This window comes from Mirounga leonina, unplaced genomic scaffold, assembly GCF_011800145.1.
Source record: "Mirounga leonina isolate KUSES-001 unplaced genomic scaffold, KU_Mleo_1.0 Mir_172, whole genome shotgun sequence".
In the NCBI taxonomy this organism is placed as follows: domain Eukaryota; kingdom Metazoa; phylum Chordata; class Mammalia; order Carnivora; family Phocidae; genus Mirounga; species Mirounga leonina.
The window spans coordinates 7,362,621-7,374,473 of NW_023270442.1; the positions used below are offsets into that span (position 1 = coordinate 7,362,621).

General features: G+C 41.7%; 1 pseudogene; it reads right to left on the reverse strand.

The window, feature by feature from the left end:
- Positions 1-11,043: 11,043 nt before the first annotated feature.
- LOC118018747 lies at positions 11,044-11,775 on the reverse strand (annotated as a pseudogene).
- Between the last annotated feature and the right edge of the window lie 78 nt (positions 11,776-11,853).

The following is an 11,853-nucleotide window of genomic DNA, read 5'->3' on the forward strand; positions in this document are numbered from 1 at the left end:
GAAATTGTTCTATATTCCCCTCACTGAGATTTTTCTAAGTAAAGTAGTTAATTAAAATCTTACTCTAAGTAAGGTCTTTAAAAAATTTCGTCCTTGCGTGACATTCTCCATCATTACACAGATGTGTAATATAATCCTACAGAATCTACAAATTTCCCCAAATATGATATTTGTGAGCTCTTTCGAAGGCTGTGGCCTTTTTTGTGACTTTGTCATTTCCGGGTCTCTGTGACCTCTGACCTTTTACTGCTGCATTCTGAAGGAGGACTTTGGCTGAGCAGAGATGTCCAAGTGCAATTCTTATGACCCAAGGAGGCTCAGGATTCCTCACAGGGACATTTGAGGGACCTTGAAGAATTTATGTTTCTGTTGATAAATTTCTCCGCATGGCCTCCCTGGGAGCAATGAACAAAATGTATATTCAGACAGCTCCAACTTCACAACTCCAGCCGTAGGTGTCTGCAGCTCAGAAAGCACGAAGGGCATGGTCATAGCTTCCTATTACTGGTCATGTACATGCCATCAGTACTCTTCAGAGGGCACTTAAGAAGGAGTAGCACTTTGGAGGCAGAGAGAACTAGGTTCAAATTCTACTTGCAAAAGCTGACTGTGTAACCCTGAGGAAGCTGACCTCCCTTCTTTGTAAATGGGTGTGATGGGTTTTATGAGATTATGTTTGTTTGTTTTTAAGATTTTATTTACCTGATAGAGACCTAGCACAAGCAGGGAGAGTGGCCGGCAAAGGGAGAGGGAGAAGCAGGCGTCCCACGGAGCAGGGAGCCAGGACCCTGGGATCATGACCTGAGCTGAAGGCAGATGCTTAACCGACTGAGTCACCCCGGCGCCCCTGTGAGATTATATTCGGAAAGCACCTGTTTCGGCACTGAGAAATCAAGGAGTATTCTCTTCGTGTCACCCTTCCATGGTGTGTTTACTCTGTTACAAATAAAATTAATTCAACCTGTTAGGCTGTCCGCACCTTCAGAACCGACTGGCCTCTTGGCTTGAGGCATACCATCTGCAGTATTTTGCACCAACTTTAAGAACATAATGTACTTACAAAATTACTTGTCAATGTAGGCTACAAATGAATCTTTACATTATTAAAAAGAAAAACAAACAAAACCAAGCAAAGAAGATGAGCAAGTCATTTACAACAGAATAAACACAAATGTTCAATGAATATGAAAAAAATGGTCCAACTCATCATCATCAGAAAAATACACAATTACAAAAATAACAGCTTTCTTGGTTTCTTGAGATAAAATCCACATACCTTACAATTTACCTATTTATATTATATATTTTGATGTTTTTTAGTACATTTAGTACAGAATTGTACAACCACAGAATTGTACAACCATCACCATGATTAGTTTAGAATATTTTCACCCCACGCATAAAAACCCCATATCCTGTAGTAGTTACTCTTCTCTTCACCCCTCCTTCCCCACTGCCCCCCACCCCCTCCTCTAGCCCTGGGCAACTACTAATCTACTTCCTGTCTGTATAGATTTGCCAAACAGAAACTGTAATCATTCTGCAGTTAAGTCCCCATTCCCCGTCTCCTGAACCTCTCTAATCTCCTTTCTGTTTCTATGGATTTGCCCATTCTAGATATTTCATATCAGTGGAGTCCTCCAAAACTTGCCCTTTTGTGTTTGGCTTGTTTCACTTATCATAATGTTTTCAAGGGTCCTCTGGCTTGCAGCATGTATCAGAACGTTTCCTTTTTTTTATGATTGAAGAACATTCCTTTGAATGGATGGAGCACATTTTGTTTATCCACTCACCTATTGATGATTACTTGGGTTGTTTCTCCTTTTGGGCTATTGTGAATAATGCTGCAACAAATATTGGCATGCAAGTATTTGTTTTGAGTCCCTGATTTCCATTCTTTTGGGTACATACCTAGGAGTGGAATTGCTGGGGCCTGAGATGACTCTTTTTGAGGAACTGCCAGATTGCTTTCCAAAGTGGCTGCACAAATTCATATCCCCGCCAGTAATGTCCGAGGGGTGCAGCTTCTTCATGGTCTCAGCAGTGCTTGTTATTGTCTGTCGTTTTGATGACAGCCACATAGTGAGCATGAGGTGATATCTCATTGCGGTTTTGATTTGTGTTTCCCTGATGGCTTATGATGTTGAGTATCTTTTCATATGCTTCTTGGTCATTTGTGTATTCTTAGGCTGTTAGTGGAAGTGTAAATTGACTTAAAAAAAAAAAAACTCTGGAGGACAGTTTGGCAAGTAGTTCTTTTTAAGCCAACAAACTCACTTGTAAGAGTTTACCTTAAGGAGATAATTACAGAAGTATGAGATGATACGTGCTCAAGTAATTGCAGGTTTTTTTTTTTTTTACAGTAAAGAAAGATTGGAAATACACTCAGCAATCACCCAGGTACCCCTCAGCAATAAAAGTTTTTAAAATTAATTATTATATACATAAGATGGTATGCTATGTAGCTATTAAAAATGATGATATGGAAATAAGTATTTTGACATATAGAGTTCCCATGATAGGCAGTAGTCCCCCTTTATCCACAGGTACGTCCAAGACCCCCAGTGGGTGCCTGAAACCACAGATGGTACTGGACCCTATGTATACTATGTTTTCCCCATACATACATGCGTATGATAAAAATTTGATTATAAATTAGGCACAGTAAAAGATTAACAACAATAACTAATAATAGAACAATTAGACCAATATAATAAAAGTTATGTGAATGTGGTCTCTCAAAATATCTTAATTGTACTGTACCCACCGTTATTCTGCTTGTGTTGATGTGAAATGATAAAATGCCTACGAGATGAGATGAAGCGAGGTGAGTGACGTAGGCACTGTGACATAGTGTTCGTCTACGTCAACCTTCTAACGATAAGTCAGGAGGATCATCTGCTTCCCTATCTTGGTTGACCACAGGTCACCAAAACCACGGAAAGCAAAACCGCACCTAAGGAGGGACTACTGTTATCACTGAGTGAGCAAAGCAGATCACAGAGTAAATTGCCATTTTACCATGAGTGTGAAAATGTTAACCTTCTTCTCTTTGTCTTCATATACATAGGGAGATGTCCAGTAGGATGACCGGTAAAAGTGAACAGTGCTTACCTCTAAATGGTGGGATCTGGGATCACTTTTTGTTTCTCCCTTGAGATTTTCTTTACTGTTAGAACTTTCAGAAAATCAGCATGTATCATAAGAACAGTAATAAGGCTCATTTCAAAGGAAAAATCATTCTGCTCTGTAACTGTGCCTGCCTCTTACTCTCTCGCCTTGCTATTGGGGAGCATACCTCTTTGACCCTGAATTCCTAACTTTGAGCCCCAGGAGAATCCCAATAAACCGGAGCAACATGGAGCACTGGTGTAAAAGAAATATCTGAGCCTGTTAATTGAATTTTCTTGCAATAATTACACAAATTTAATTACAGCAAATAAAGTCGATACACTGGAATCAATATACACAAAACAAAATGGGCTTGTTTTATAGGTCCTAATAGGATCCCAAATAGAAACTATTTACTGGCATATACTGCTAGCGCGTCTGTCTTTGAATGGAAATTTGTGGGGGACAATGAGAGAGAAATCTAGAACATTTCCCCATTCTGGCACTCTTCATCAGCCAAGAAGGTTCAGTTTGTCCAGGCTTATTCAAAATTGTTTGTGCTCTGTCATGCCTTTGGACTTGTTCCATTTTTGGCCAGAGGGTCACTCTCCATCTCGAATTCCTAGAAAAGTCCTACTGTAGTACCAAGACTGGCTTCGATTCACGTGTGTGTATCCCAAGACTGTAACTGCTTGGAGGTCAGTTTCTTGTTTATCTGTCTTTGTAGTTTCTGGAACACAGTGCTTTGGCTCTTGAAGCAAGTCTGTCATAAAATATTGACACTGACCAGTATTCGATTTGTCTGGAAGTACTGTCTACAAGTACTTGCTTTAACTGTCCCCACCATTAATTCTTTCACATACTGTCCCCCCTAAGTGGAAAGGTCCTCTCTGTCTGTTAAAATGCATTGGGTAATCTCTATATTTCATTCTTTTCCTTGAAGATATCCATCTTGGCACACTCCACTTTCTGGCTCCAGCGTGGACTGGTGATTGTCCGGACTTGCACAACTCCTATCCTGGGGTTTCTCTTCACCATCATCCTGGGAATTCTCTCTTCCCTCTTCTGAATTGGATCCAAGGCCAGTTTCCTATGGTCTGTGTCCTGTGCAATCACACTTAGAAAGGCTCTGCATTTGGTTTAGTGCTCTGCTCCCACCAAAACTTGAAAGTCTTCCTAAGTTTTGAACAAGGGGCCCTGTGTTTTCATTTTGCGCTGGGCCCTGCAAATTAAGTTGCTGGTCCAATACGGATTGTGAGGTTTCTGGGTTTTGTGGTCTTGGTAAATTCTCTCATCTGGGGGAGACCCTACTCTGGTAGGTGCACACCTGCTCTGGCTTCCTGAGTAAAGCTATATTGGAAATAAACGTTCTTTGAAATTTTACATGTCTGGAAAAATCTTCATTTTACTTTCATATTCTAATAAGAGTGTAGCTTAATATAGAGTTCCCAGTTGGAAGTCGTTTTCCCCCAGGGTTTTGGAGGCATTACTTTATTGTATTCTGGTGTCCAGTGCTTCTGTTAGGAAGGCATATGTCCTTCAGATTCCTGACCTGCAGTTACCAAGCTATTTCTCTCTCTCTCAGTTACAGCTTTGCTGTCTGCTTTTTGGCATCTGAACTCGATGACTGTTGCCTTTCCTCCTCTTATTTTTGCAGGTGAATTTTTTTTTTTTAAGTCATCATTGTAGCAGTATTTTGAGAGAGAACAGAAGATGTAAACACACGTTTTCAATCTGAGCCACTTTTCAAGGACCGTGTCCCTATTCAAGTCTGCCCTTCCTCTTTGGATGCAGGATTAGGTGGTAGTGGTGAAGGATAATTTGCATAAGAAAAACCCCAGTGCCTTCTGGAAGAGACGCTAGTCTTTCTTTTCAAAATTCAATGTTAGGAAACCTTTGCTACGATCAAGGGCTGCAGATGAGAAAGGACACCAAGAACTCCAGAAAGACGTTCACCTCGAGGAGAGAGCAGACTGTACTGGTGACCCAGGGTTGTACCTGTGCTGCTGGAATCCGGGTTGGCTGCACGAGGCTGAACAAAGGAACTGTCCCCTTGGTGCCCGAGGAGATGTACTGAACCAGTTCTCTATTGTCGAGTATCACTGCATGTGGTTTTTAGCCATTATGAGTAAAGTCATCAATATTCTTGTACATACATTGTTGCCCACATTACTCATTCTTTTTCCATGCCCGTTTCCCATGTCTCATTGTGTCAGAGTGACTTCAGAAAAGTTGTTGCCTCCTTGGACTTAGTGGGATTTTATTTGAAGAAAAGGATTTGCTTATAAAGACCTAATACATTTTTCTGACCCCATAAATGGAAGAAATATTAAGGCCATTACGGGAGCCTCTCTTTTTATTGGAGTATGAATGTTTGTTAAGGTTTAGTTTCTATCTTTGAGAGAATTAGAATGCATTTACCATATGGTTATAGTATCTGATTATTAATATTAAAGAAAGAATAATGTATTTTTTATGACCTCTGGGATTTCACCTTTGCCCGGGTCTATATTCATTTATAGGTATATGTTTTACAGACATTTTCCTAGGAAATTCGACCATGTGGAAGTAGTCTGATGATAAAATTAAAGAAGCCTTTGTTTCCACTTTGTGCTTTTCGAAAACTAATGGAAATGTGAAGTGTGGGTGGGCAGCTGCTGGTTTGCATCCTCGAGAGTTTCCCATGTAAAATTGAAACTGACCTCCCTAGACAGAGGGTGAGGAAAGACAGAAGAAAGAGGCAGGCCACTCTGGGTTGGTGGGTGGCAGGTTAATATGCAAGGGAACTTACCAATGCAGCTTGTTCTGGGCATCTCCAAGATGAGTAGATCTCTGCACCTGCCTGCCAAAATCTTAAAAAGTTTATATGGAGGCCTTAACGCGGTTCAGTCACCTATACCGTCCAGATGGTCTCAATAACACATTACCCTCTCAAGGCTATGTCCTTAAAATGGCTCTCACCATGGGAACAATGGGCAGAATGAACTTTCCAAGGACAGGGAAGGGGGTGAGGAGCCTCTGATTGCCTGGTCCAGCTTGTGGGTCAACCAGGGGTCACATCCCCTCAGTGACCTTCCCCAGCAGCAGAGCCCTAGAAAGAAAGTAACAATAACAGGAGTTCCCCCCCCCCCAGTTTTATTGAGACATAATTGACATATAACATAAGTTTAAGGTGTACAACATAAGGATTCAGTGTATGTATACATTGTGAGGTGATCACCACAGTAACTTGTTAATGTCCACCACCATACATAATTATATATTTTTTTTCCTTGTGATGAGAACTTTTAGGATCTACTATCTTAGTAACTTTTAAATATAGGATATAGTATTGTTCATTACCGTCATCATGTTGGTCCCCAGACCTTATTTATGTTATAACTAGAAGTTTGTACCTCTTGACCCCCTTCACTCAATACCCATCTCCCTGCCTGTAAATCGAATCTCTGTTTCTATGAGTTTGGTTTTTTTTTATTTTTTAAATTTTTAAAAAAATATTTTATTTCTTTATTTGAGAGAGAGAAAGAGAGAGCACGAGTGGGGGGAGGGTTAAAGGGAGAGGGGGAAGCATACTCCCAGCTGAGCAGGGAGCCTGAAGTGGGGCTCCATCCCAGGACCCCGGGATCATGACCTGAGCCAAAGGCAGATGCTTCACCAACTGAGCCACCCAGGCACCTCAGTGAGTTTGTTTTTTTAGATTCCAAATGTGAGACCATATGATATTTGTCTTTCTCTGTCTGACTTACTTCGCTGAGGTATAATAACACCGGGTTTATCGCCATTCAGATGGTATGCTTTTGTCCACATTCCAATATATTAGGCTGAGGGATAATTTCAGTATCCAGACTGTCAAAAGGTATTGACTTCAGTGAACATGAAAAGATTGGGCTCCAGAGGCATGTGATCTTCTGTGCTCTTCACCATGGCTTGGCGTAAGCTGCTGTCCTCCCAGAGAGGCTGGGGGGTTGCAGTGCATGTGGGGTAGTGGGACGCTGCACCCGAGATGTGTGCGCTCAGCTTGCAGTGCGCTGGGCAAGCCCTCTTGAAGGTGACTGTTGATTTCATGTCAAACGCAAGGACCGGACACTTACTAAGCCACAGCATTTTTGCCAAATTATCTTTAATTAAAAATGTATCATGGGGAGCCTGGGTGGCTCATTTGGTTAAGCGTCTGACTCTGGTCATGATCTTGGGTTGCAGGATCAAAACCAACGTCTGGCTCCGCCATGGAGCTTAAGATTCTCCCTCTCCCTCTCCCCCCTCCCCACCACTCATGCGTGCTCTCTCTCACTCTCTCTCTCTCTAAAAATAAATAAATAAATAAAAGTATCACAAGTTGCACCACAGTCTTAAAGAATTTTTAAGGAATGTATATTTTTCTAAAAGTCTGAAAGTCATCTTCACCTTGACTCATCCCTCACTTTCCTCACTGTCCAGTTAGTCACCTGGCCTAGCAATTCAGCCTCCAGAATTATCTTGTAAGTCAGTTATCTCCTCTCTACCCTGAGCTACCATTGTCTTCATGCATGTTCTAGCATGAACTCACAATCCTAGCAGCTTTCTAATTAGGACCCCTGCTTCTAGGGTCTTCCTCAGTAACTCCCCACTCTAAACTCATGTGGTCACTCTCCTGCTGAAAAGACTTAATGGAGAAATTATTTACAAAGGGTTAAGATAATACAAAGAAGGTGAAGCTCTCTGGGGCTAGAATGGCAGCCTACTATCCCCTGAGGAAGCAAGTAAGGGAACAGTGACCCAGAATGACTTGTGACTTTAGGATAGGACTGCTGGCCTTTGATAGAAGAATATAGTTGTTGCCAAACTGTAACTGGGTAGGGAAGGAGATAGCAGGGGCATCTTGAGTATCTTCAATGGAGACAGTGGCTAAAACGAATCTCACTCTCCCTGCTGCATTCCATGGGTGGTGGTATCTTTTGACAACTTCAAGTCAGCTTGAGTCAAGGGTTGAAGGAATGCAGAAGGCAGAGATGGGCTTGCTTAATTAGAGGAAATCATGAACATAAAGGCATTCTGTCAGATATGATGCTATTCAAATATTACAAGCATCATTTTCATTATTGTAGAGTACAAATAAGGAGGAATAAAGAGAACCAACAGACAGCAGTCAATAGGGAAATGATTAAGTCTCTCCTCACATGAGAAGTTTAAAACAGACAAACAAAGGTGCTTATTCAGCCAGGACCGTTGACCAGATCAGTGTCATGGAGAACAATTTTCTGTTCCAATTCTGACTCATTTTGTAATATTTGGTAAATCACTTACCTTTTCTGTAGTACAGTTTTTCCAATCCATTTTATGACTTTACAGTACCTTCTGCCTGTTGATGTGCAAGAATGTTTGGGTAATTCATTTACTAATTGGCTGTGAAGAGCTTTGAGCTCCATAGAGGAAGCCAGGGACAAAGATTTAAGTGCTATTATTAGTTAGAAAGTCTTATTGCATTGCTCGAGTCTCTGATTCCCCGTATTTTTTTTAGTTCAACTGCTTTTCTGTGGATCTCTCAAATTCTACCCTAGTTCCCTTTACACAATTGAAGGGTGCAATGATATCATGTATCCCAAATGACAGTGCTATAATCACATTAGCACCTTGGTTGAATGTAAAAAAATAGGAAAGTTAGAGGATTTTGAGCCTGTCTTAAGGCAACTAAAGAAAACACTTAACATGGCTTGAGTAGAGAAAGATAATTAGTGAGTGACCAAAATCAGTCAGGAACATACCAAAATGTTATGTCCAGTGGCACTTGACATATGACCTATAACACACGACATTCTTGGCCTGCTAAGGAAAAAGGACAGCTGGTTCCAGGATGAAAGAAACTTCTTAGTTCATATTGTTTGATACAAAAAATTTTGGGTCTGTTTTGATGCCATTGGTCCACTTTTATAGAATTTACCACCAAATGATACAAACTTTATGGGGATTGTCAGCACCTCTTCATGGAGTAACTAAGGGATTGAAATAGGGCCTCTCCCTAGGACTTTGGGGGCAATGAGAAAATGTGTGATTCATTGGAATTCTAAGTCTTATTTTATTATTTCAGGTTGAGAAATAATGTAGGATATTTGCTCCCTTTTGGCTCTTCAGATTTTTTTAATCCCGAACATATAAATATTTACGTCATGGTTTAAGCTTTCATGACTCTAAAGAGAAGTTTAAGATTGGATTGTACCTCTAGCCCTGCTCTCTCTCCCCCGAGAGCTGGCCTTATACCTTAGAGCAGTAGGTTTGCATATTGAAATGCCAGCTTAACCTAGCTGCCTGAAAGTCTCGAATGTCAAGCCCACAACAGAATTAATTAATTTCTCTTACAAGTTGGTAATTTCCTGTTACGCTCCTAAGTAATGCTAATTTCAGGTACACCCTTGCCACGAGATGATTTTAGGTCCTCTGTATTTTAGCATATCCTGGCATATATATTATCATCATCATATAATGGTGTCATATATTGTCATTGTTGTCCCATGCCCGGAACTCACAGAAATGGTGGCCACCTGAAGGAGGCAGGGGTCATACCAACTCAGCTAATGGTTACTGAAGCAACTATTGAGTCAATAGAGAAATTGCAGATACTTAATATAAACCTTTACTTTCAATCACGTAATGATGGTACATTTTCCTCCAGACATTGGAGAGTAAATTAAAATGAGGGCAAAGGACAGGGCATGACAGCAATACAGGACTACTGTCTCCCTATCTGCGATATGTGCCTTATCTGTTTCCTGTCTTATTTTATTTTATTATGTTATGTTAACCACCATACATTATATCATTAGTTTTTGATGTAGTGTTCCATGATTCATTGTTTGCATATAACACCCAGTGCTCCATGCAGAACGTGCCCTCTTTAATACCCATCGCCAGGGTAACCCATCCTCCCACCCCCCTCCCCTCTAGAACCCTCAGTTTGTTTCTCAGAGTCCATAATCTCTCATGGTTCGTTTCCGCCTCCGATTTCCTCCCCTTCATTCTTCCCCTCCTGCTATCTTTTTTTTTTTTTTTTTAACATATAATGTATTATTTGTTTCAGATGTACAGGTCTGTGATTCAACAGTCTTACACAATTCACAGAGCTCACCATAGCATATAACCTCCCCAATGTCTATCACCCAGTCACCCCATCCCTCCCACCCCCACCCTCCAGCAACCCTCACTTTGTTTCCTGAGATTAAGAATTCCTCGTATCAGTGAGGTCATGTGATACATGTCTTTCTCTGATTGACTTATTTCGCTCAGCATAGTTTTTTAATTTCAGTTATACACAGTGATTAAAACCTAGGCAAAAAAAAGTTCCCTGATAGAGGCCCTGGCAAACCATCTATAACCGATAGATAAAAATTAACACCAAGGCATTAGAGGTGTTAGGTTATTGCTCTTGCATTGAGGTTTTTTTTTTTTTGTCAATCTATTATTTTGCAAAGCACAACAAAAAGAGATGGCTCTCTCCTTTCACTTTCTCCCCCAGTCCATAAAATGTGGCGCACATCTGGCCATCTCTGTCTGTGGTCTTTACTGTCCAGTTTGCTCAGAAATGTGCACACGTCATCACGGTTCAGTGTCTGGGAGCCCCAAGGGGCTCTGGGCAGGACCCTGGGGTGAGTGAGGGATCCAAGAAAGGCTTATCAGAGAAAAATATGGTCTTACATTCTTTTATTATATATACATGCAAATCTATTTTACGTACAATAATTGGTTGTATCAAATAATCATACCAAGGCCTTCTACTGGTAATCTTCCCCAAGATAGATTCAGGTGAAATTAGGTATTTGCGCACTTCGTGGACTACCACACTTGAGACTTCGTGACTGATTTCAGTTTTGAGGCCATGCACACAATTCAAAACCTACACAAAAGGGGTTAAGGCGAAAAAAAAAAAAGAATTAAAAAAAAAAAAGTGGGCTGAAAGAAAGCGCAGGGTTTGGAACGAGTAACGTGTGCATTTTGCTTGCATGGGAGCCACCACGTGACCAGCAAAGGCCGGGCGCGACTCGGGGCTCTTCTGCTACAGCGTGGGGGCTTCTGAACATCTACAGTGATTGCGCGGCGGGTGGACAGACGGCAAGTGTGACCAGCTGGACGCTTCGAGGAGGGCCCATTCCTTCTCCGCCTCTCCTTTCTTGGGTTCTTGTTCCAGTTCGTAACCCGCTAGGGCAGCCTTGATTGCGTCTTCGGCCAGCGTGGAGCAGTGCAATTTCACGCGGGGGGCAAGGCAGAGCTTCTTGGCAATGACCGTGTTCTCGATGGCCAAGGCGTTGCTCTACCGTCTCCCCTTTTACCCGCTCAGTGGCTAACGACCTGGAGGCCAGAGCAGCCCCCCAGCCCAATGTTTCAAACCCGGCGTCCACAGTCTTCCCTCTTCGTCCACTCGAATCTGCAGTTTCATTACATCACCACATGCCGGAGCCGCCACCCATCCAGTTCCAACATTTTTGGCTGTCTCATCAAGGGAGCCCACGTTTCTAGCATTTTCGTAATGATCAACAACCTCCTTGTGGTAGAGCGGGTTGGAGCCGACAGTTCCCGGGCAGGCAGGCGGGGGCTCCGCAGCAGCCCGCCTCGGGCCGCTGCCACCTTCCGGGCTTTTGCACGGACTTTTAAAAAATGGGTTTTAAACAAATTAAAGAGGGTATATGTGCTTGTTATAAAATAATTCAAACAGGAAAATTTTTTTTTATTTTTTTTATTTTATTCGTATGTTAATCCCCATACATTACATCATTA